We start from the raw sequence: 27,256 nt of genomic DNA on the forward strand, positions 1-27,256 counted from the left end.
AGCAGTTCATAATTTATTTTCTAAGGGAATTACAGCATGAAGACGCATATTCTACCTGTTCACCAAATACTATCCTATTGGATCTTGATATCTGCAGATTTAACTTCACTCACGAAAATCCATGTGATTAAAGGTAAATTACTGTAGTTCCAAACTATAATCCAGTTAGCAATTTACATTCATACGACTAGATTTTCCCTATTACCTACATGTGACAACAGAAAGTACTAAACCCTCACCGTGCGAGTTGGCCGTGCGGTTAGGAGCGCGCAGCTGTGAGCTTGCATCCGGGAGATAGTGGGTTCGAATCCCACTGTCGGCAGCCTTGAAGATGGTTTTCCGTGGTTTCCCATTTTCACGCCAGACAAATGCTGGGGCTGTACCTTAATGAAGGCCACGGCCGCTTCCTTCCCATTCATAGGCCTTTCCTATCCCATCGTCGCCATAAGACCTGTCTGTAAAGCAAAATAGCAACTACAACAACAACTACTACTAAACCCTCAGCCAGAACTGACATTGAGCCTAACTGCTCTTCCGATCCTATACAGATATGGGAAAATGACTCAGGGAAAATTTATAACGTTGCAATTTTTATTATATATATATATATATATATATATATATATATATATATAATTCGCTGGGGCCATCAAGGACCACGTTAAGTCTTGTTGCATTTGACACTGAACTTGGCCTTCTTTAGAGCCCAAATTTCCCTCATTCTTTGTGAGTGGGCCTGCTTACTCTCCTCTGTCCAAGGGGCACCGTGTCTTCTCTTCGGTTGCTCGTCTCGGTTTAGCCCGTTCGTCAATATTTTCTTGCGGAAGAGATCTCTGTTAAGGGCGTCTTCAGCTGAGATATGTAGCATTTGCAGATCTTCTTTGGTATTTCTAAACCAGGCAATTGTGGTTTTGGGGTTTGAATCAAAAAGTGAAAGATTTCTTTAGAAAACTTTCTTCCGTCCATTCTTTTCAGATGACCATAAAATCGTGCCCGTCTTTTTCTGATGGTGTCGGTAATTTTCTCTATTTTGCTGTAGACTTCTTTGTTGGATCTCTTTTGATGGATTCCATTTCTGTACTTCGATCCCAAGATTCCTCTCACAATTTTGCGTTCTCTTTTCTCCAGTTCTTCAAGGAGTCATTTGTTGGCATTTAGAGACAGAGTTTCGGCTGCATATAGAACTACTGGCTTCAGAACTGTTTCATAGTGACGTATCTTGGTGTTTTGGGAAAGGCATTTTTTGTTGTAGATTGTGCGGGAGGTTTGGTAGGCTATTTCCAGTTTGCGTACTCGCTCGTGAAGTGCTTCTTTGTCCAGTCCATTTTTCATGATGATCTCGCCCAGATATTTGAATTTGTCTACTCGGGTGATGTCCCCGTATTTTGTATGGAGTTTTGGTGGAGCCTCTTTAATGTTAGTCATTACTTCTGTTTTCTCAAACGATATCTGCAAACCAGTTTGTTCGGCAATTTCCTTTAAAATTTCAACTTGAGCTCTAGCGGTTTCTATGTCGGTTGAGAGAACAGCAATATCATCGGCAAATGCTAAGCAGTCTGTTGCGATCCCCTTGGATTTGGTTCCTATTCTCAATGAACTGTAGTTGGTTTCCTGTAATCTCACCCGCCAGGTTCTGATGATCTTTTCAAGAACACAGTTGAAGAGTATTGGGGATAGCCCATCACCTTGTCGGACTCCTGTTTTGATGTCAAAGGAATGCGAGAGACATCCGTGAAACTTCACCTTGGATTTTGTATCGGTCAGGGTGGCTCTAATTAATGCCAGCAGTTTCAAATCAACTCCAAATTCATTTAAGATGTTTAGCAGGACTTCCCGGTCAATGGAGTCGTACGCTTTCTTAAAGTCCACAAAGACAGACACATACTGCTTGGACCTTAGTGTACAATATCTGATGATCGTTTTGAGATTTTGGATCTGTTCAGCTGTTGAGCGACCTTTTCTGAACCCTCCTTGGTATTCACCTATTTGATGTTCGACTTGTGCTTCCAAAGGCTCCAGGATGGCAAGTGATAGAATTTTGTAAGTCACGGGTAGCAAAGATATTCCTCTGTAGTTGTTGATGTTCTTCATGCTGCCCTTTTTGTGTAATGGATGGATCAAAGCTATTTTCCAATCTTCGGGTAGGGTCTCCTTGTTCCAAATTTCTTCTATTTGCTTCTGCAAGATATCAAGTGATTCTTCTGGGATATATTTCCATAGTTCTGCTACTACTGAGTCTTCCCCCGGCGCTTTGTTATTTTTGAGACGGGCAAAGTGGCGCTTGATTTCATCTCTGTCGGGTGGTGTGGAATCTGGGTACCTGAGTAAGGGTTCCTTGGTCTCAATGGCGCTTTGCGGTTTAGAGCAATTAAGTAAATTCTTGAAGTAATCTGCCAGAATGCTGCAATTTTCTTCATTTGACGTCGCCAGTGTGCCGTCCGTTCGCTCAAAGCATAGAGATGGTGGTTTATAGCCAGTGAGTTTGCGTTTGAAGGCTCTGTAGTACTCTCTGCTTTCATTCTTCCTAAAGATTTGTTCTATCTTTTCAATGAGAGATTTTTCGTATTTACGTTTCTCAGTTCTGAACACCCAAGCTGCTTGGGCACGTTGGGTTTTGTAGGTTTCCCAATCATTTTCTGATTTCGTAGAGTTGTACTGTTTCCACGCGTTGAGTCTTTCTTGGAGGACTGATTCGCAGGTACTATTCCACCAGGCATGCTTTTTGCTTCTCTTGATTTCTGCAACGTCTTTGGCGGCCTCAACAAGGAGACTCTTGGCGTTGTTAAAGTCACAGTCATTTGGTCTAGCCTTCTCCTGGAACTCCTCGACCCTTTGCCGAAGTTTATCATTGTCGAAGCGTGTGATCTGTTTGGTTGTATTCCTTGTGTTTGCGGGAATTGGTTTGAATTTGATAAGAGACATATAATGATCTGAGGCCACATTGATGCCTTTCTTTACCTTGACATTCATAATCTGAGGGCTGTTTCTCCTGGAGATCGCAACATGATCAATTTGGAACTCTCCGAGAGTTTGGACGGGAGAACGCCAAGTCATTTGCTTTCTGGGTAGATGGCGAAAGTGGGTCGACATGACCTGCAGGTTGTGCTTTTCGCAAATGGTCACCAGTCTTTTGCCGTTGGGATTGGTTCTTTTGTGAGCAGGGTAAGTTCCTATAACTTTCTTGTACTTCTGCTCACGACCTAGTTGGGCATTGAAGTCACCCAAAGAAGCTTGACATGGTGTTTGGGGATTTTGTTCAATTTTTCATCCAGTAGGTCCCAGAAATTATCAACTTCGTCTGGATCAGACTTGTTCTTATCGTTTGTAGGAGCATGTGCGTTAACTAGGGCGTAGGTTTTGTTCGCGCATTTAATTGTGAGTATAGACAATCTGTCATTCACAGGTTCGAAATTTGCAACCGATTTAAGGATATTGGTTCTAACAGCAAACGCGGTTCCAAGCATCACAGCTCCATTGAGGATTCCTCTTTGCGCTTTGCTCTTGAAAAATCGGTAGCCTTCAGATTCAAAAATCTCTTCATCTGGGTACCTTGTTTCCTGTAGGGCCACTATGGATATCTGATTTTCGTGAAGAGCTTTGGTGAGGGTTTTCAGCTTGCCAGTTTGTGTAAGTGAATTTATGTTGAAAGTTGCTAGAAAGGTTTTAGATTTTGGCCTGAGTGTTTTACTCTTCGGGGTACACCGAGACGCTCCGACTCGTCTCTTGCATGATGTCGAGTCTCCCCCAGAATCCGAACGAGACTCGTGCGCCGTGGCGTTCACGACGAGGGATTTATCCGAAGATTTACCCCCTGGGGTATGTTTCTTGAAATGTTGTGCCATCATGCTTTTTGACTTGACTTTGCTTTGGATGGGTACCCATCCTTTTACAACTAGGGTTTTTAGCCCTAGAGGTTGCCTCAAGATGTTTTCTGGCTTCTGGTCATTTACCAGTCTTCGCCGTAACCCTGGCAAAGGACCAGTTTTTTTCACGGTGGTATTTTATTTCCCTACTACTCTCTGACTCTGCTGGCGGCAGAGCCAGCGAGCTTCCCCAATTCCAATGGGACACGCCCGATGGAGGTAACCGGTAAATCCCCACACGGGTATTATTATTATTATTATTATTATTATTATTATTATTATTATTGTTACCGAGTTTTTGTGGTAGTTAAGCATGAAAGAAGGTGCTGGGTGGTGAATAGGTCTCAAGCTACTAAAGAGAAATTAAATTTTAAAATTTAACAAGGTTATATTTTCTTTTCAAAATTAGGTAACAACAAATAGAACAGGTACTTAGTAGCCGAAATACAACTTGAAATGTACAATTACAGGGATTAAAGAATTTGGGCTTCGAGCCCTGAAAACACAATTCTTGAGCAACTAGCTCAACTTTACGATATACCAATTTCAACAAAAGGGGCAGAAGACCCCACTCAAACCCTGGAGCCCTTGCTCCAAATTACACAGCAAAGCCTCCTCGAGGCATACAACTCTCAGTTTTAGAAAAGAGCCACTCGCTCTTAAAGTTAAGCCTCTCCCAGGCCACACCAAACTCAACTTTCAAGTTGTCCTCAAAGGACATATACACAGGGGTAAAATACCCAACCTACTGAGGTCTATTAGGTGAGAAAAGATTAATACATGACCTCTAAAATACAACTTGAGAGGAAGCGAACTTGCACTCCTAATACACTTTGCTTTTAAAACCTAATCTGGCTCTGGGCCACTAACGCAAGGGCTAATCCCATACTACAGAGGTGACTTAGAGAAGAACACTTTACATTACATAAACGAAGAAAAGTTTGAGAAAATAAGTTCACCTCAAAACAAATGTGAGTGGGAGCTCGAGAGGGTTAGCACTCTCTATCCCAATATGTAACTTTACAAGAAAAAGAAGAAAAGGTTACATGATGGAAAACGCTTCGAACCCGCCGCGAGAGTTAAACTGCCGACCTAGCAAGAAAAGAAGATATTAATAGGCCATTACCTGGTAGTAGATCGCTGCCGAGGAAAGAGGCGCTTCCCGCCTCCTGCTATGTACTTAATACACTGAAAGATGGAACAGAAGTGGCCCGGAGACCCCAAAATCAGCAGTTTATATCCTCTCGCGGAAGATTCTAGGCGTTAGGGGAAATAAAACACCCTCCCATAAAATCTTTATTGGTTCGGGAAAAGAAACCCCTACATAGAGGAAAAAGAAACACATTATTGGTGGAAAATTAATTAAAGAAATTCGGGATTGGCTAGATCCAAACTAAGGGGAAAAAGAGGGGTATACAGCCAACTTAAACAATAACAGAAAGAAATTTAACAAGAAACAAACTTTTGAAATAAAAATTTCTCCAACAAAATAGTTCTTTGATTTCGCACTAGGTTGCACTATTGTAATTCTTCAGTAGTGTCCTCTAGAAGAGAAAGTTCCCACTTCTTACTTCAAGCGAAACAAAAACACATCAAAAGTGACACAGTTCAAAAACTCAAAATTTTCCACGTGGTGACATCTTCTGAGAAAGTAGAGAATTAATAGAATAGATAAAGTTCAACCTTCCTCCAGAAGAGGTGTTTCAACTGGCGCAACTTTTAAATAAACAGAGTAGAGGTGTACCGCCCGGTACAGACCTCCCCCCCCAAAAGTTCCTCCAAGGGGTAACACAGAAGAACATAAGCTTTGTTTCCAAAATAAGGTCCAAGTTTTGATGTTGATATTAAGATTAATTGCGGAAGCATTTATAAGATTTTAGTAATTTGGTTGGTTGCAATTTCAAAATTTTGTTGTTGCCGGTGCAGTAAAGTTTTTATGTTTGTAGAATTTGTATTTCTGAAGATAAACTTTTAATACTTAAAGGTGAAGAAAAATTTTGCAATGTCCACCAAATATTGTTGTTAAATTCCCAAATGTAATTATTGCTTATGGTGACTGTCCATGTAGTTGATGTAGATTGAGTCGGATGGCCAGACCGGCCGTTGCAGCTTGCGTCCAACGGAGGCCGCTCGGACCCCTCAAGTACCCTGAGATACCGCTCGCCCGCACCATGAGGGGAGCAGAGGAGTTGAAGTACGCCGCGCCCGCGGTGAACAGATACAGGCTGCGGGCATGTAGCAGGTCGTGCGCCGCACATCAGCCTTGGCCGGGAGGTGAGCTCCGGCTCGCCGTGCACATGTCGTCCTCGCTGGAGAGGAGGGGGCCCATCCCCCTCCCCAGTCGCTGCACGGCGCTGCGCGGCTGCGGGGGCGCTGAAACATTAAAGCTAGGCGGCAGAATTGTGTTGGACAATTATTTTCTTTGAGGGTACAGGCTTGTAGAGAGAGTGAGGGGCCAGCGGCGTGCAGATATTCATGGTATTCATTAAGCCACTGTGTAGAGTGGAGCAGGAGACGGGAGCGTGGTAATGGCCGTGGCAAGAACAGGATGGCAGTTTAACGGGTCGGGGCAGGTTTTACATAAGGCTTACATCTAAAACCAAAATATTACAGAAGGGGCAGAATGCCTTAAAAGTGAAACTCAAAAAAAAATATAACCTTCATATCCTTTCAAAATAATATGGAGCAAGTTAACACAGAAATTACACCGGTTTCACCTGGGACAGGTGAACTCTAAATATCCTCTCGGTGGCTGGATTACTTAGCAATAAGGTAACCGGCGTAAGAAAATCGAGAATGATACAAGGCCCATGAAATCTGGGGGCAAGCTTGCCCGCGGGAACAAAATTTTTGACCATAACCTGGTCACCTACCTTCAAAGTGGTGGGTCTCCGTCCACGATCATACCTTTCCCTAACCTTTTCATGAGACACTTTAAGATTAGCTTTAGCCTTCTTCCAAAGATCTTTAATGTTGTCCGGATCTATTGTCTCGGGCAGAATGTCATTCAGAGACCAGAGGTTAGAGAGCGGCGTGTTGGGAACGAACTTAAACATCAAAGAAGCTGGAGTGAACTTGTGAGATTCATGAACCGCCGAATTCAAAGCAAAAGCTATCCAATGCAGGGACGTGTCCCACCTGGAAGGATCTTCATGATGATAGGCAATAAGTGCGGACCTGAGATTGCGGTTAACCCGTTCAGCCAGAGATGGTTGAGGGTAATAAGCAGATGTAGTTACATGAGAGATGGACAAGTCAAAACAGAATTTACGAAACAGATTTGATGTAAAAGCTTTAGCATTATCAGATACAATGTATTGGCACGGACCAAAAGAAGCAAAAATAGAATTTAGGCAAGTAATGGTGGACTGAGCGGTAGCCAGCTTAGTCGGAAATAACCAGGAAAATCTTGTAAAACCATCTACACACACAAAGATGAACTTGTTGGCATTACCCTTTGACTGGGGGAAGGGTCCCACATAATCGATATACAGGCGTTCCATGGGGCGCGACGCTTGATGAGAAGACAAAAGGCCTACTTTAGTGGACATGGTGGGTTTACTGATCAAACAAGATTTACAAGCTTTTACAAGTTCTCGAATTTCACCGTCCATACCTTTCCATATGAACATTTCACGAATCTTTTCACGAGTTTTAAAGATTCCAAGATGCCCCCCCAATGGGGTCTCATGATAGTATTTGGAGATCATAGGTACAAGAACCGCTGGAACAACAACTTTCATCAACTTATCATGCCTCGAAGGGCAACATAGAACACCATTCCTCAGAACATAAGGGACAACATGTTCCCCAGAAGAAAGGGTTTCCATTATAGGAGCCAGCGTCGGATCTTCACGTTGGTATTTCTCAATATCCCTAAAAAGCATGGGAGCACCTGTTAAGATGGCATTAACACCAGATAGTATGGACTCGGAAGGTGATGAACTATCGACCGGTTCGTGGGTCTCGACGTCGTTATGAAACATACGGCTGAGTCCATCAGCAACAACATTTTCGGTACCTCTGATATGTCGTACATCAAATTGGAAGGCAGAAATACGGATGGCCCAACGGGCTATACGACCAGTACGACGCGGCCTACCTAAGACCCAGCTTAAGGCTTGATTATCTGTCTCCAGGTCGAATTTGACATGTTCCAGATAGAGACGGAACTTTTCTAAGGCGAATAAGACTGCCAACCCTTCGAGCTCATAGATGGAATACTTGGCTTCTTGAACCGATAGAGTCCTAGATGCATAGGCGATGGGACGCCTCCCTAGTTCAGTCTCTTGAAGAAGGACTGCAGCTACAGCTGACGACGACGCGTCCGTTTGGACGATGAATTTCTTCGAGAAATCAGGCATAGCAAGTACAGGGGCATTACAGAGAGCTAATTTAAGATCTTCGAAAGCGGCTTGTTGAGAAGGTCCCCACTCGAATTTGATGCCTTTCCTACGAAGAAGGTTTAAGGGCGCCGCTCTATTAGCGAAGTTAGGAATAAACTTCCTGAAGAAATTCACCATACCAATGAATCTAGCGATACCTTTGATGTCCTTAGGAGGTTTAAAATCACGGATGGCCTGTGTTCTAGAATGATCGACTGCTACACCATCAGGTGACACAATATGCCCTAGGAATGACATAGAGGGCTTAGCAAAGGCAACCTTGGACAACTTAACAGTTAACCCAGCCTTACGAAGGCGATTGAGAACTTCTCGCAAATGATCTAGATGTTCTTCAAAGGTTTCGGAAAATACGACGACATCATCCAAGTAGTGATATAAGTACTCAAATTTGATGTCGGAAAAGACCCTATCTAGTAGCCTAGTGAGCACAGCTGCCCCCGTGGGGAGCCCGAAAGGCACGCGGTTGTATTCATATAAATTCCAGTCCGTGGCAAACGCTGTAAGATGTTTAGACTCTTCGGCAAGGGGAATTTGATTATAGGCCTGATTCAAGTCCAAGATGGTGAAGAACTTGGCCTTACGAAACCATGAAAAGCAAGAATGAAGGTCGGGAAGGGGCACAGATTGCAACACCACCTTCCGATTGAGAGCCCTGTAATCAATGACAGGCCTGAAGCCTCCTTGGGGTTTCGGGACTAGAAAAATAGGCGAAGAATACGCTGACTTAGAGGGCCTAATAATACCATCCTTCAACATCTGATCGATGATTTCTTTCAGAGCCTTCATTTTAGGTGGAGATAGCCTATACGGTGGAAAACGGACAGGAATTGAATCCGTGACCTCAATTTTGTATTCAATAAGGTCAGTAACACCAAGAGTATCAGAGAACACCTCGGGAAACGACTGACACAATTTCCGAATACTATCAGCCTGCTCCTCAGGTAGATGTCTAAGGTATCTCATCCTGGGTAGGCGAAATAGATGAACATGATACAGAATTACACTTTAACAAGGGAATTCTACAATTGGACGCAAATTTGAATGTGCACGACCTACTCTGGAGATCGAGCACAAGACCAGTGCGAGAAATGAAGTCCGCTCCCAATATGATGGGGCAAGACAAACGCTTGGCCACAAACAATTTGATCTTCCATGTAAATTTAAAAACCCGAATTTTGACATGTAAGGAACCTAGAATTTCTAATGGAGATGAATTAGCCGAAACATATTTAACAGGAGATGAGTCATAGTCAGGGAGTTTACAAACAGATTTCAATTTAGAATACCAATCAGCCGAAATAATGGAACAAACACTGCCTGAATCTAAGAGAGCTGTTATAGGCTCGTTATTTAACTCAATCTTAAGAAAAGGAACAGGTGCGGGGGTATCCGCCGCAATCCTAAGACACTCTTTAGGGCATTCAAAAGATGAATTTGAAGGCTGGTCGTTCTCTGCATTTACAACCTGTTTACTAGGGGCTAAGTCTCGGGAAGATGGATTAGTCGGCTCAGCCGACGCCACTAGTCACTTTTTATTATTGGAATAGCTGGAATTTGCACCAGAAGTTGAGCAGGAGGGGGTGCTATTTGAGTTTGGGCAATTCTTGGCGATATGTGAGAAGGCCCCACACTTAAAACAGCCTTGTGATGACCCTACTCCATTCCTTGTCCCACTTGACTTGATCAGAGGACACTTATTCCGCAGATGGTCAGGTGACCCACAAGCATAACATTTACGGGGATTGACTGGTCGGCGAGGTGGAGGCCGAGTGTTACTAAAGGAAGGCGGGGGTTCTTTCGCCACACGCAAGGAATCGGCATACCTAACTCCTTCCGCAGAGACGGCTAATGCTTCCAGTTCAGAGAAGGTTTGCGGGCACGCCGCGAAACACAAATATGACCTGTAGGGTGGTGAAATCCCTTCAACAATAGCTTGCACGATCTGATCCTCAGGGAAGTGGAGAGCAAACACCCTAGTATAAAACTTAATATCTTGGATGAAGTCTGCCAGGTTTTCATCCAAGCGCTGTACCCGATAATAGTATTTCTGAATAAGGGAGGACCTGGCCCTAGCCGGGATGAAGTTAGCTAGCAAATGGGCGTGGAAATCCTCAATAGAAGATTGCTCGGCAATGGCTCTAACTATTTTGTCAGATAGAACACCAATAGCATAAGGATAGATAATTTGCAAAATTTGACATGGGGAAAGAGAAAACACAAGGGCATGATCCTGAAATTCCACTAGAAATCTTAAAAATGAAATTACGTCACTGGTGGTGTTGACGGAAAACTTAGAGATACCTCTAAGCAACATTGCCAATGGATGAGGCAAGCTGCTGAACCCAGGTGTCATAGTCGTTAAAGGTTTCAAGGGCAAGGAAGTTAATTCAGAGCGGATGTTACTCAATGACGCACGGCGTTCAGATTCGTTGTTCGATGGGGCAGAGATAGTTTGAGCAGCAACGGTTATCCTATTGACTTCTCCCTGAGGAGGCTCTTCCTCGTTACCTACATTCACCGTGGCGGGTTGATCAGTTTTGGGAGGAGCTTCGCCGGTTAGCAATTGAGTGACCTTATTAGACAATTCAGAAATAGTTTCAAGGAGCGTATTAGCTTGCTTCCTCTGAACGTCATTCACCTTTAGAGACAACAGATCATTAACTCTATTTGCAAAGTGATACAGCCTGCCTTGCACACGCTTAATTTGATTAGGAGATGGATCGTTTTCATCAAAAAAGCTGACTACCGATGCTAGCCCAGTAATATTCTCGACGATCGTGGAAAGAGAGTCATCAATTTCTTTCTCTCCCAAATTGGGGATGGAAATGGGCAAATCAAGGGACTCTCTAAGCTTGTTAGTGTCTATTGCAACCGTGCCTCCAGATTGAACGTTTCTGATAGTTAACTCATATATCAACTCCTCTTTGCGCAAGTAGTTAAGGAGGAGAACATCGCGAGGGCCGGGCATGATGACAGAACAATTTTGAAAAACTCAAAAAATTCCAGCAACTGAGAAAATTGTTAGAGTTCGAATCAAAGCAATGTTTAGCCGTCAAAAGGGGCTAAATTGAGACCCATTCAACCACGCTCTGCTACCACTTGTTACCGAGTTTTTGTGGTAGTTAAGCATGAAAGAAGGTGCTGGGTGGTGAATAGGTCTCAAGCTACTAAAGAGAAATTAAATTTTAAAATTTAACAAGGTTATATTTTCTTTTCAAAATTAGGTAACAACAAATAGAACAGGTACTTAGTAGCCGAAATACAACTTGAAATGTACAATTACAGGGATTAAAGAATTTGGGCTTCGAGCCCTGAAAACACAATTCTTGAGCAACTAGCTCAACTTTACGATATACCAATTTCAACAAAAGGGGCAGAAGACCCCACTCAAACCCTGGAGCCCTTGCTCCAAATTACACAGCAAAGCCTCCTCGAGGCATACAACTCTCAGTTTTAGAAAAGAGCCACTCGCTCTTAAAGTTAAGCCTCTCCCAGGCCACACCAAACTCAACTTTCAAGTTGTCCTCAAAGGACATATACACAGGGGTAAAATACCCAACCTACTGAGGTCTATTAGGTGAGAAAAGATTAATACATGACCTCTAAAATACAACTTGAGAGGAAGCGAACTTGCACTCCTAATACACTTTGCTTTTAAAACCTAATCTGGCTCTGGGCCACTAACGCAAGGGCTAATCCCATACTACAGAGGTGACTTAGAGAAGAACACTTTACATTACATAAACGAAGAAAAGTTTGAGAAAATAAGTTCACCTCAAAACAAATGTGAGTGGGAGCTCGAGAGGGTTAGCACTCTCTATCCCAATATGTAACTTTACAAGAAAAAGAAGAAAAGGTTACATGATGGAAAACGCTTCGAACCCGCCGCGAGAGTTAAACTGCCGACCTAGCAAGAAAAGAAGATATTAATAGGCCATTACCTGGTAGTAGATCGCTGCCGAGGAAAGAGGCGCTTCCCGCCTCCTGCTATGTACTTAATACACTGAAAGATGGAACAGAAGTGGCCCGGAGACCCCAAAATCAGCAGTTTATATCCTCTCGCGGAAGATTCTAGGCGTTAGGGGAAATAAAACACCCTCCCATAAAATCTTTATTGGTTCGGGAAAAGAAACCCCTACATAGAGGAAAAAGAAACACATTATTGGTGGAAAATTAATTAAAGAAATTCGGGATTGGCTAGATCCAAACTAAGGGGAAAAAGAGGGGTATACAGCCAACTTAAACAATAACAGAAAGAAATTTAACAAGAAACAAACTTTTGAAATAAAAATTTCTCCAACAAAATAGTTCTTTGATTTCGCACCAGGTTGCACTATTGTAATTCTTCAGTAGTGTCCTCTAGAAGAGAAAGTTCCCACTTCTTACTTCAAGCGAAACAAAAACACATCAAAAGTGACACAGTTCAAAAACTCAAAATTTTCCACGTGGTGACATCTTCTGAGAAAGTAGAGAATTAATAGAATAGATAAAGTTCAACCTTCCTCCAGAAGAGGTGTTTCAACTGGCGCAACTTTTAAATAAACAGAGTAGAGGTGTACCGCCCGGTACAATTATTATTATTATTATTATTATTATAAGATTGGTGACATCGACATCATTCCTGAAGAAGGAAGATGGTTCTAATCTCTCGTTGAATGAGGTTTCGGATTCCGTTAAAACAACTATCACCCCCAACTCTGGAAACACAATCAGGGTGTAATAGAAATATCTTTCCAAATTCAGGAAAACCCTCCTGATACGTAGAAACAAAAATTAAATTTTCATAATATGTGTCTAGAAACGCTTACTTTCGTAGTTCCCAGACTGTTCAGTGTATGTCAATATTATTATTTGCTGGTATTATCTGAGACACTGGTGTTTCAAAAGATGTGATCATCTCTTGACTATACTTAACAGTGTTGCAGCAAATCTTCCTGAACGATTTATGATGTCTGGCAGGCAATATCCACGACATTAGAAATAAAAATGTTGGAGCGAGTTAAGAAGTCGGAGAGTACGAATTGAGGCTTACATTAAGTATTCAGGCAAAGGGAGATTTTTAAAATATCCCATTTAAGTTCATGTTACCAGAATGTTCAATAATAAATTAAAGTGACTATATAAGAATACACCGAGCATTTATTGACCCAAATTGATGCAACCTATTTGTCTCATATAAGTAGCGCCGGACTGAGTTGCTCAAGCGATAGTGTGCTCAGTTAGTGATATTTAAAGGTGTTCAAATAGATTAGCCTCGTGTCGATAGGTTTACTGGCACGCAAGGAACAACATTTTGGCACCTTGGTGTCTCTGAAAACCGTACAAATAGTTAAGGGGCATAAGCCAATAATGTTGCTGTTATTACGTACTGTATAAGGAGCCCGTTCTTGAAATGTATTCCGATATATTTGTTACAATTTGTTTAACAGAAGGTTGGACCTATTTTTAGGTGTAATATAACTGTAACTATCTGGCTCCTTGTCTAAATGGTCAGCATCGAGGGTCCCAGGTTCGATTCCCGGCCAGGTTGGGGATTTTAACCGCGTCCAGTTAATTCTTCTGCCTCGGGAACTGAGTGTTTGTCTTAACACACTCATCATCATGTACACACAATATACAACGCAACCAGCCCCCAGAGAAACACGCATTAATGAATATATCCCTACACGTAGTGTTGGCGTCAGGAAGGGCATCCCCATCGTATAACTGGACCAAGTCCATATTTGTGGTACAGTTCGCACCCACGGTCCACTAGGGCCTGGGAAAAAGCTGTGGAAGAAAAGTTGGTACGTGTATCTGAGAGTATTTAGCCCAGTATGTAGACAGATGAGAATGAAATCACCCCCTGTGGGTGGGGGCGGTGGAATAACATCCACGGTTGTTGTAAGAGGCAAGTAAAAGGGGCCCAGTGCTCTAAACTTGGGAGCGTGGATTGGCGACCACGGGGCCCTCAGTTGAGTCCTGGCATTGCTTCCACTTACTTGTGCCAAGCTCCTCACTTTCATCTACCCTATCCGACCTCCCTTGGTCAACTCGTGTTCTTTTCCGATACCGACGGTAGTAGAGCAGTTGAAGCCTGGGAGTCCTTCACTTTCACGCCCTTCGTCGCGCTTGTCTTTCTTTGGCCGATACGTTTATTTTTCGAAGTGTCGGATCTCTTCCATTTGTCCTCTCTGATTAGTGTTATATAGAGGATGGTCGCCTAGTTGTACTTCCTCTTTAAACAACAATCACCACCACCACCACCACCACCACCACGACCAATAAAATCCTCCATTGACCGCTAGCTCATTTGGGGTACTTTACTTTATAAACGTCATTACTAAGTTAGACCTTTTTTTCTCGGCTCATCCACCAGAAAAGCCAAGGGTAGTGTATTACTGAATGTATCTGAGCGGAACAAGAGCTGTGACGCGGAAACTGGAGCCGGGTCACGGCCCCACTAGTAGTCTGTAAACTTACTGATGCAGGAGGTCGTGTTCGAAAATGCGAGTCGGCTGAGCCTCAGTGACCTCTGAACATGATCACCATAGTAATTATCTGGCCTATACAGCTAGAAACAAGGTCTAAATAGTGCGACTGGTTATACTTTTTCTGGCAAGATTTTACTCCATTTCACGTAAAACTTCCCACGGTAACAACTGTCGTACCTGATGTTGAATCTTGTCCTAATATGTCACATCTAACGGTGCGATACAATTCATCTAATTACTGATAGATATACGGTAGTACCATACAAAGAATTTTCAAGTTCAGCGGTCTGTGGCGTACATTTCGTCTTCAGTAGCGCAGTTCATTTCTCCGGTCACTGAGTGATAGAGAATCCAAGTGACTGTAAAAGAAATTTACCGTTAACTTAAATCCATTGTTACAGTATCAGAGCTCTGGAAAGTAACAGTCCTGTCTCAATAGTGGAATCTCCTTCTTCCTGTGCCTTAGTCCATTATCTTATTACCCTGTTACAATCTCGCTCGAGTACACATCTACACGAAACTCCTGAGTACTTCAATTTGCATGCATAAGGAACGGTTCCATCATAGCTGTCGAGAACAATGAATGTTCCATGCATGTTCTTCAGCATATTTTACACTCCGTATCCGAAACTGTTGCAATGATAGCCTAATGGCAAGAATTTCAAAATTTATTCCGTAGTAGACGCATTACATGATTTAAAATCATCATTATTGTTTCATTGTAGGTGCATATGATAATCGTATCCTTGCATATGTATTTGTAATTCATCTTTGGGTAGAAGTTAAGAGATAGTGGACTTTAAAAATGTCCCTACAAGCACATCTCTGGAGTCTACATTCAGGAATACTGCTTTCGGTAATGGCCAGTGGGGAAGCATAAAAGTAACTATCTATAGGACTTCCATATTGTCAATCACTTTAATGTGATAAACTTTCACTTGTCTGCGCTTTTTTTCATTTCGTTGCACGTTTGAAATGTGGCAAAACTATATGTATATTAAAAATGCGGGCACCTGTTATCTTTGTCCGATGCGGAAGTACTGTATACGCGATATCTTGATTAGCATGTATCACTGATAGGTTATTAGTTGAAAATAAATTCTTCTTTGTGTTTTTGCCCTTTCACTTTACCTGTACTTCACATCTCTACTACTGCATTTTGATCAAGCGCACAGGAGTGAGTATTCAGAAAATTATTTTCGTTGATCTCGGCCCTAATCATCTTTAAAGGTTCTGCATATAAAATATAAGTCATCTTTCTTTTCAGCGCTCACCGAATTTTTGTTTTTCGCTAAGAAATAGATGAATATTTTCGTGGTTATGATTTAACTTTTCATATTCCGTTTTTAAACTAGTACTGCAATATCGCTCAAAACAATGCCACATAGTGAGTTTTTCGTGGTTATCAAATTTTCCTTATTTATTTTTGTTTTAGGCTATCAACTACTGCCTTATTTAACACACTGTAAGTCCATGTTTGCAAGATCTTGATACGCATGAACATACACCAACAGACAACCTTAATGTGTGCGCGTATTCAAAAGAATAAGTATGTCACGTAATAAACTCACTGTATAACTAATCTATACAATGTTGAGAGGAACTATGACAGACAGACCATAGCATGACAATTGCCTCCAGTGTTTCCTAATCAATTATATTGAATTCTTAACTAGTGCATCAATATGAACGGCAGATATCCCAGAGGAAATGACAATGTACCTTTTCATATGACCATACAGATAATTTGACTTTAACATCGAAGCATAAACGAAGACAGAGTAAGTGCCTGTGTGGTTTGGGTCACGTAGCTACCAGCTTGTATTCAGGAAATAGTGCGTTGAAGCCTCACTGTCAACAGCCCTGAATGTGGTTTCCCATTTTCACACCAGGCAAATGCTGGGGCTGTACCTTAATTAAGGCCACGGTCACTTCCCACTCCTATCCCATTGTCGCCAGTAAGTCTTATCTGTTACAAATTATAAAATAAAATAAAAAGCATCAACGAAAAGTACTTGTTTCTTGTATTTAGTGTTATGTTTTCCAACAATACTCATCGATGTTAACAACCGAACGGAGTAGCCGTACGTATTAACGCGCCCTGCATTTGGGAGACTGACTTTGAATTAAGGAAATCTGTTAGGAATGTGCGGATATTCCAGTGATTTTTCGATGACACAGACCACTATCTGATCTGTAGTGAACTAGGCCTACAGAGAAATTGGAAATCTGTCTGCAGACGAATAAGGGTAAAAATTCTCCAGGTCGAAGAAATTAGACAGAAGTACATGGATATGATTAGTGAAAAGTTCCAAAAAGTAGACAGTAAGCATGTTCAAAGTATATAAAAAAAATAGTTTGCATACCGAGAGGCTGTAGTAGAAACAGCAAGGGAATACCTAGGAACAAATGTGTGTAAGGAAAAAAACGAACGTTTTGCTGGAATGATGACGTGAGAGCAGCGTGTACACGTAAAAGGAAGGCATATCAGAAATGGCTCTTTTTGTGTGTGTTGCTATTTGCTTTATGTCGCACCGATACAGATAGGTCTTATGGCGGCGATGGGATAGTAATGGGAAGGAAGCGGCCGTGGCCTTAATTAAGGTACAGCCCCAGCATTAGCCTGGTGTGAAAATGGGAAACCACGGAAAACCATCTTCAGGGCTGCCGACAGTGGGGTTCGAACCCACTATCTCCCAGATGCAAGCTCACAACTGCGCGTCCCAAACCGCACGGCTAATTTGCTCGGTAGGAATGGCTCTAAACAAGGACTGGTGAATACAGGGAATTGTATATAGATTAAAGAAATAAATAATTGTTGAATCCAAGAAAAGGTCGTGGGAAGATTTTGGCAAGGGCAAGTGGCAGGTAAAACTTTCTGGATAGTAATAAAGAATCTTGAAAAGAAAAACTATAAATGAAACGTGTTTTTGGCAAATCAAGTGAAATGACAATAGATTGCAAGGAATCACTTTACAGGGGGGTAGGAATATTTTCAAACCTTTCTCTATGTCTTTCCTTGTGCTAACTCTATGTGGATGAAAGTATTCACTATAGCATATTTCTGTGGTGGGTTTTAGCGTAATGTGTTGTATGTAAGTAAAGATGTGTATTATTATTATTATTATTATTATTATTATTATTATTATTATTATTATTATTATTATTATTATTATTATTATATGTTTTAAATGGTTTCATATTTACTTGTTTTCAAGACGCACAGTTATTCTGTGAATATTTTTATGCAAAATAAATTAAACAATCAATGTTATAACACTTAAAAAGAACACCAATAAATCCAGTCCCTAGGGAAGACAGTTTCTCACATTCTTGGAGTTGCTGGTTATGGGCTGTCAGGGTTTGATTTAGTAGCTAGTGATAATGATGAACAACCGTTTGAACTTCCAAACAAGAGTCGTAACGCGGACTGGATGCTTAATAAGGCTTAATAAAGTAGTCTTCCGGCACAGCAGCAACAGGTTGGTAGGTTAGGACGATACTAAAGATGTCAGATACAGAACTGCTCCCTTAGCGCTATGCGTTACACGATGAAGCTGTATGCCATTATACAAGCGTCATAAATCATATGATAGAAGTGAGTAAAAGTTGACTGCTAGATATAAAAATTCCTTCTAACGAATGAGCCCTAATTTATAAACGAAGTGATTACAAAGGAGAGAGGAGCTGGGCTCGGTGGACAATATTTACTCTAGAAATAATGACAGTTTCCAGTACGTGCAGTACTAACTTACAGCAATGATTTGTTGTTAGTTATTGAGCTTCTCTGACAAATTTAGGATTCTTATATGGAAATAAAGCTGCCTGCTGTCATTTCTTGATGGATACAGTACTTTTGCATCCATTTCTTGGCACAGGCCAGAGTTCAAGTGTAGCTTCCACCGAAGTCCCAGTCAACATCCATGGCTGTGACAAAATGGGAGTTACTGGGGTATGGGTAATGCTGAGTAATGACTTTCAGAGCACGACTAGTGCATCTGAGTGTTATGAAAGGTGCTGCTCATAGGGTTAGTTGTGCTGCAATAGTACTTTCTGACCCAGTGAGGAAAGCAATGGCAAACTACCTCACTCCTCATCTTTTGGGGTTTCCTTATAACTGCATAAACTTTGGTGGTGCTATTTGAGGATCCAACCAGCCTCTGGGCTGATGACCTAACAGACAGACAGATATGGAAATAGAATTAAATTTTACTTATCCCATAGACTACAGTTTAAATCTAATATGTGTCAATAATTCCTCGCAAGAAGTAAGATTGTCTTCATATTCCCGTACAAATCCACAGATTAATTTTTCGTAGGAAGTTACTGTTGAAATTTTTAATAAATTCCGGTTTTATGATTGCTGGGATAGAAAAGCGACAGGAGTGCTAATGTAGCGGCCGTCGCTGATTATAGTACACCCACGGCATTTATGTATTGCGATAAAGAAACCCACCACTGGCGACAGTGAGCTTCAACCCATTATCTCTGGGATACAAACCTGCAGCTACACGAACAGCCAGCTCGCTTGGTGCTAGGTTTTGAACTTACTGTGTTATTCGCTTAATAAAATTTCATTGGTTTTACATATATTCGTAAGAAACCTCGGTGGATATATTTAAATTTATATTAAAATGACACTAAGAAGGAATAAATTTGATATGTAAGAATAATTATGTTATTAGCTTTACGTCCCACTAACTACTTTCACGGTTTTCGGAGACGCCGAGGCGCCGGAATTTTGTCCCGCAGGAGTCCATTTATGTACCAGTAAATTTACCGACCCGAGGCTCACGTATTTGAGCCAGGATCGAACCTGCCAAGTTGGGGTCAGAAGGTCAGCGCCTCAACCGTCTGAGCCACTCAGCCCGGCGTACGATATGTAAGAGACTTGACGTTCTGCTTATAGAACAGTGTCTATCAAAGAATCGTATAATATAGTACATTTTGAAGGATATACAACATAAGATAAATGTCTAGCTATGCCAGATAACCTATTCGAAAGCAAAATATGTAAGATGGCTTGGAATGGCATTAGTAGACGAATAAGCTTCGGTAAAGTTTTTAAAAGTAGGAATAATCATAAATGAAGATAAAGTCGGAATTCAAGAGGTCAAATTGGGGCAAATATTAGTTCATAGGAAGAGGAATTAGGGATTGGAATTTATCAAGGAAGATGTTCTATATATTTCGAAATTCTTTGAAATAATTTAAGAACAGACTAGATAAACGACTGATAGGGAATCTACCACCTGTTGACAGCCCTAATTGCAGATCAGTGGTGATTAATTGATAAACGTATCTAGTCCACAAACCACAATTTATTTTTAAGTGTTGAAATAGTCCAGTAACAGGAAGAAAATAATCTTCATACAAAATAATTCTTGATCTGGTCTGCAAATATTTGAAATATCAAGAGATATTGGATGAAGTTTCACCTCATCCTCGGGTCACTGAAACTGATAATCCTGATGTTTCCTATAAAACAACAGTCATGACCACCACCAGTCTCCCTTCATCTATATATATAAAATAACTTGTCCTGACTGACTGACTGACTGACTGACTGACTGACTGACTGACTGACTGATTCATCATCGCCGAGCCAAAACTACTGGACATAAAGAAATGAAATTTTGGGGATATATTCTTGTTAAGATGTAGGTGCTCGCTAAGAGAGAATTTTTGGATATTCCTTCGCTAAGGGGGTGAAAAGGGGGATGAAATTTTAAAATGAGTGCATCTATATCTCAAAACTTTAAAAGTTTACAGATGTAAAAATTGGTATTTAGAATCTTCTTTAAAAATAAGGAAACACGTATTTTTTTGTTTTCAGAAAATCCCAATAGGAGGGGTGAAAAAGGGTGAAAATAGGGAAAAATGGGTTGAATGCCTTTAATCAGGATACCGGTACTTATATCTCAGAAACTGAAGATATTACAAACCTGAAAATTGGTACTTTTGATCTCTTTTAAAAATAAAGAAATACGTATTTTTTTGTTTTTGGAAAATCCAATTAATGGGAGGGTGAAAAGGGGGTGAACTTTTAAAATGAGTGAATCTATATCTCAAAAATTTTAAAGTTTGCAGATGTAAAAATTGGTATTTAGAATCTTCATTAAAAATAAAGAAACACGTATTTTTTTGTTTTCAGAAAATCGCATTAGGAGGAGTGAAAAGGGGCTAAAAAGTGGTTGAATGTCTTTAATGAGGCTACTTATATATCAGAAACTGAAGATATTACAGACCTGAAAATTGGTGTTTGGGATCTCCGTTAAAAATAAAGGAACACGTATTTTTTTGTTTCTGGAAAATCCAATTAAGGGGGGTGAAAAGGGGTAATACTTTAAAATGAGTGTATCTATCTCAAAATTTTAAAAGGTTATAGATGTGAAAATTGGTATTTAGAATCTCCTTTAAAAATAAATAAACACACGTATTTTTTCGTTATTGGAAAATCCAAATATTGCGGGGTAAAAAGGGGGGAGAGTAAATTTTTTAAAATGAGTGTGTCTACATCTTAAAACTTTGAAATTTACAGATGTAAAAATTGGTAGTTAGAATCTCCTCTAAAAATAAAGCAACACGCATTTTTTGTTTCCTGTAAATCCCAATGGGAGGGGTGTAAAAGGGTGAAAAATGGGTTGAATGCCTTTAATGAGGATACATATATGTCAGAAACGAAAGATATTACAGAACTGAAAATTTGAATATGGGATCTCCTTTACAAATAAAGGAACACGTATTTTTTAGTTTTTGGAAAATCCAATTAATGGCGGTTAAACAGGAGTGACAAATTGGGGTGAGTTTTTGAAAGACTATATCTACAGAATATCTTGGAAACTTAAAATGTTACAGACGTAAAAACTGGGTGTTTGGAATCTCCTGCAAATGTAAAGGAACATAGGTGATTTGTTTTTGGAAACTCCACTCAAGGGGAACTCAAAAGGGGTGAAATTTTAAAATGAGAATTTTTACAGTTTATCTCAAAAACTTAACATGTTACGGAAGTGAAAAATGGTATTTTTTATCTCTATTAAACATAAAGAAACGTGTATTTTTAGTTTTCGGAAATACCACTTGGGTGGAGCGGGGGGGTAAAAGTGACTGAAAATGGTGTTGAATTCTTTTAATTAGGCTACTGATATCTCAAAAATGAAGATGTTACAGACGTGAAATTTGATATTTGCAATCTGCTTTAAAAATAAAGAAACACGTATTCTCGGAAAATCCAATGAAGGGAGGGGGGGGGGTGAAGGAATTGAAAAATTAATTGACTTAATTGTATGAGAATACATACATCTAATAAAAACTAAAGTCGTTACAGACGTGAAAATTCGTATATGGATCTCCTTTAAAAACAAAGAATAACGCGTTTTGGGGGGAAACAATCTTGACGGGCGGGAGTGTAAAGGAGTTGAATTCCTTTCATGAGGACACATAAATCAAAAACTGAAGAAGTTAGAGTCGTGATAATTTTTATTTAGAAGATCCTTTACTATTAAAGAAACAAGTATTTTTTGTGGGAAAATTCACTTAGTGGGGGGGGGGGGGGGGAGTAGTGTGAAATGAAGTGAATAAAAGTAAATTATTTTTATGGGGATACTTATATCTCAAAACTGAAGGTAATAAACGTGAACATTGGTGTTTGGAATCTCCTTTGAACATAAAGAAACAAGCCTTCTTTTAATTTTTGGGGGGGATAGGGGGGTGGCGGTAAATAAACTTAACGGCGGTGGGGTGTAGAAGGAGGTGAGACCAATTGATTTTACTGTTCTTAATGTACTTATAAGGATCCTCCGTCTCTCAGGCGGCAGCGCGCTGGCCTCTCTCAGCTGGGTTCCGTGGTTCAAATCCCGGTCACTCCATGTGACATTCGTGCTGGACAAAACGGAGGCGGGACAGGTTTTTCTCCGGGTACTACGGTTTTCCCTGTCATCATCCATTCCAGCAACACATAATAATAATAATAATAATAATAATAATAATAATAATAATAATAATAATAATAATAATAATAATAATAATAATAATAATAATAATAATGTTCCGGACCGTCGTCAAATGTGCGGACCGCGCGGTCAACGGCTCCTGGACGGGTATTGACTAAGAATGCAGTCCGGCCGCGGGTTCAGTGCCGCCTAGGCACCCAATATGACACCACGCCGGATCTCCTGAAGGATTTTATCCATATTAAAAATGATTATAGGAAAAGATGGCAAAGATTTACGGACCCAACTGACCGAGAGGAATACCTGAGTCTAGCCCGGGAAGTACGAAGTCGATTGCTGGAAAAGAAGATTGAATAATGGGAGGAAACGTGCCGTAATCTAATAGAAAACGAGTCAGATAGGGAATTTTGGTGGATTCTCGCAGAAAACGAGTCAGATCGCGAATTTCGGCGGAGTATATATCTAAAACAATAAGCATTCAATTATAAATTTCAGTATAATACCGTAGCGAAGCACGGGTATCTTGCTAGTCTCTATATATAAAATAACTTGTACTGACTGACTGACTAATTCATCATCGCCGAGCCAAAACTACTGGACATAAAGAAATGAAATTTTGGGGATACATTCATATTAACATTTAGGTGCTCGCTAAGGGAGGATTTTTTGACATTCCGTCGCTAAGGGGGTGAAAAGGGGGCTGAATATTTAAAATGACGATATCTATATCTCGAAAACTTAAAAGTTTACAGATATAAAAATTGGTATTTAGAATCTTCATGAAAAATAAAGAAACGCGTACTTTTTTGTTTTCGGAAAATCCCATTAAGGGGGGTGAAAATGGGGAAAAGGGGTTGAACACCTTTTACAAGGAGATATCTCAAAAACAAAAGATGTTACAGATATGAAAATTGAAATTTGGAATCTCCTTTGAAAATAAAGAAACACGTATTTTTGTGTTTTTGGGTAATCCGATGAATAGGGGGTGAACAGGAGTAACAAACGGGGTGAATTTAAAAAAAGACTATATCTGCAAATTATCTCAGACACGTAACATATTACAGATTTGAAAATTGGTATTTGTAATCTCCTTTAAAAATAAAGAAACACGTATTCTTTGGTTTACGGAAAAGATCCTTAACAGGGGGTGGTGTGAAGGGATTGAAAAAATAGTTGAATTATTTGTATGAGAATGTATATATACATACCAAAGATTCTAAAGATGTTAAAAACGTGAAAACTGCTATTTGGTATCTCTTTTAAAAATAAGGAAACACGCAAACACTCATTTGCGGGCGGGGGGGATGGAAACGAAGATTAATTCCTTTTACGAGGATACATATATCTCAAAAACTGAAGATGTTACAGACATGAAAATTTGAATTTGGAATTTTCTTTCAAGCTAAATAAACACGTAATCTTTTGTCTTTGGAAAATCCACTTAGGGGGGGGGATGAATTGAAATATTAGTTGATTTCTTTGTGTGAGGATACTTATATCTCAAAAAATTAAAAATGTTGTGCGGCTCCATGGCTAATGGTTAGGGTGCCGGCCTTTGTTCACAGGGGTCCCGGGTTCGATTCCCGGCAGGGTCGGGAATTTTAACCACCATTGGTTAATTTTCCTGGCACGGGGGCTGGGTGTATGTGTTGTCTTCATCATTATTTCATCCTCATCACGACGCCCAGGACGCCTACGGGCGTCATATCAAAAGACCTGCACCTGGCGAGCCGAACCCGTCCTGGGATCTCCCGGCACTAAAAGCCATGCGCAATTTCATTTCAACTAAAAATGTTAAAGACGTGAACACTGGTATTTGGAGTCTCATTTAAAAATAAAGAAACACGCACTTCTGGGGAGGGGGAATCAACTTAACGGGTAAGAAGGGGGATGAAAAAGGAGTTGAATTACTTTCATGAGTATAATTATATTTCAAAAACTAAAGCTGTTACAGACGTGAAAGTTCGTATTTTGAATTTCCTTTCAAAATAAAGAAAGAAGCAATTTTTGTTTTGTTTTCGGAAAGTCCACTTAAGGCGGGAGAGGGGTGGAAAGAAGTGAGGAAGAAGAAGTTGAATAATTCTTATGAGTATACATTTATCTCAAAAACTGAAGGTGTTACAGACGTACAGGCATGAAAACTGGTATTTGAATATCATTTAAGATTAATGAAACACTTTTTTTCTTTCGGAAAACCCAATTGAGGGACTGAAAGGAATTGGCTAAACGGGTAAAGTTTTAAAATGAGTACCGGTATATCTACATTATATGTCGTCCGACTCCATGGCTAAATGGTTAGCACGCTGGCCTTTGATCACAGGGGTCCCGGGTTCGATTCCCGGTAGGGTCGGGAATATTAACCATCATTGGTTTATTTCCCTGGCACGGGAGATGGGTGTATGTGTTGTCTTCATCATCATTTCATCCTCATCACGACGCGCAGGTCGCCTACGGGAGCCAAATCAAAAGACCTGCCCCTGGCAAGCCGAACCCGTCCTGGGATCTCCCGTCACTAAAAGCCATACGCCATTTCATTTTACATTATATGTCAAAAACTTGACATGCTAGAGACAAGAAACTTGGTATATGGAAAGTCTTTTAAAAATACAGGAACCTGTACCTTTTTGTTTTCGGAGAGGGCACTTAACGAGGTGAAAAGTAGTGAAAAATTGTTGAATTATTTTTATGAGAATACTCATATCTTAAAATCTCAAAATGTTACAGACGTGAAAATTGATATTTGGATCTCATTTAAAAATAAGGAAACATGTAATTTTGTTTTCGGAAAATACACTTAGATGGGGGTAGGGTAAGGACTGATCAAGGGGTTGAATTCTTTTTGTGGGGATACTTATGTAGCCTATATCTCAAAAACTGATTATGTTACAGATGTGGAAATAGGTATTAGTAATCTCCTTTAAAAATATAGAAACATGTATTTATTTTTTGACTTGAAAGAAGACTGTTTCTCGCATGTACAGTTCTATGTCGCATGGTCGTCTTAGCCCCAAAAAGTAATGCCACAAACATGGTTTACAAATAATTTCTGGGGTAAATGAAACTCATTTTTTTGGGTTAGTTTTTATACTTTAGGAATTTTCAGATAGTCTCTTAGTACAATGCCGAGGAACGATTACTCTGATCAAATTACGAAATCCACGCGAGCGAAGCCGCGGGTAATTGCTAGTCCCTAATAAAAATGTTTACTCGATGGACGCAATAGTAAACTTGTATTCTGAAGCCACAAATGTCTCCACCATGAACTCTTCGGCCATTGATTTTGCCATATAACATCAGTCTGAGGAGGCTGTATTATTGTTATTCCTTGATGTGTGTCCGAATGAGGCCGCTTTCCGTCTCTTCTTTATACTCATAAGTTCCCCGCCGTTTTCCAAGTACTCCCGTGTCTTAAGAATCTCTACATATTATAATGATAACTTCACCAATACATATATTAATGTTAACTTCACAATTTTTCACTTCACCAATACGTTAAAATCTAAAGTAATTTGGGACTGTGATTTGCAGATAAACGAAAGGAAAAGTGTGCAAAACTATAGTAAGATCAGTAATTAGGTGATTACAAAGGGATGTGGGGTAAATTAGAAGCTGCGGCTTCGTTATAGAGCAATACAAGTGAAGGAAATAGGAAATGATAATACAGGAGTGAAATTCTGTCTGGGAACAAACTGTCGACGATAAAATAAATGGTTCTTAGATGGATGACATCTTAAACGCACAGATAAAAGTTATGTTGAAAATAGAATTAGCTGGCTAAGGAGCAGAGGAAGATAAAAGGATGAAGGATAGCAACTATCTTGAAGAGAAAGAATAAGGCCTCATAGATGAATATTCGCTATCAGAAACTCCACCCGAACATCGAATTTGTTTAAATCATCATGTCCAACTCAGGAGCGCCATTAAACTTATTTTGTTGTTGGTTTTTCTTTCTTTTTTCACGTCATCTTTATCCTTTGGCCGAAATTATTCTTACATTCTTATAATCAGCTTTTGTTGGTTATAATTTTGGCTTTATCTACAAGTAGGTGATATTGATATGAATGTAGATCTGTCCTGCACAATTCTACCTGTGATACCAATTTCCTGGCAGTCTCTTTAATTTTCAATTAGCCACTTGTTCTTGATCTTCAGTAGGACTGGGAAGGTTGAGAATTATTTTGGTCAGACCAGTATTGTTCATTCTGAGAATATGAACGTAGAATTTCAAACTCCTTTTCCTGAAAGTGTCAGAATTTTTTCAGAATGCCGATAGAGTTTATGAGATTTCCTTTTCATCTATAGGCTTATTCCTCATTATTACATTATTATTATTATTATTATTATTATTATTATTATTATTATTATTATTATTATTATTTATTTATTTATTTATTTATTTATTTGTATGTTTACTGGGCGAATTGGCCTTGTTGTTAGGGGCGCGCAGCTGGGAGCTCACATCCGGGGGAGAGTAGGTTCGAGCCCCACTATGGGCAGCCCTGAAGATGGTTTTCCGTGGTTTCCCATTTTGACACCAGGCAAATGCTGGAGCTGTACTTTAA

The sequence above is a fragment of the Anabrus simplex genome, chromosome 3, assembly GCF_040414725.1.
Source record: "Anabrus simplex isolate iqAnaSimp1 chromosome 3, ASM4041472v1, whole genome shotgun sequence".
Lineage (NCBI taxonomy): Eukaryota > Metazoa > Arthropoda > Insecta > Orthoptera > Tettigoniidae > Anabrus > Anabrus simplex.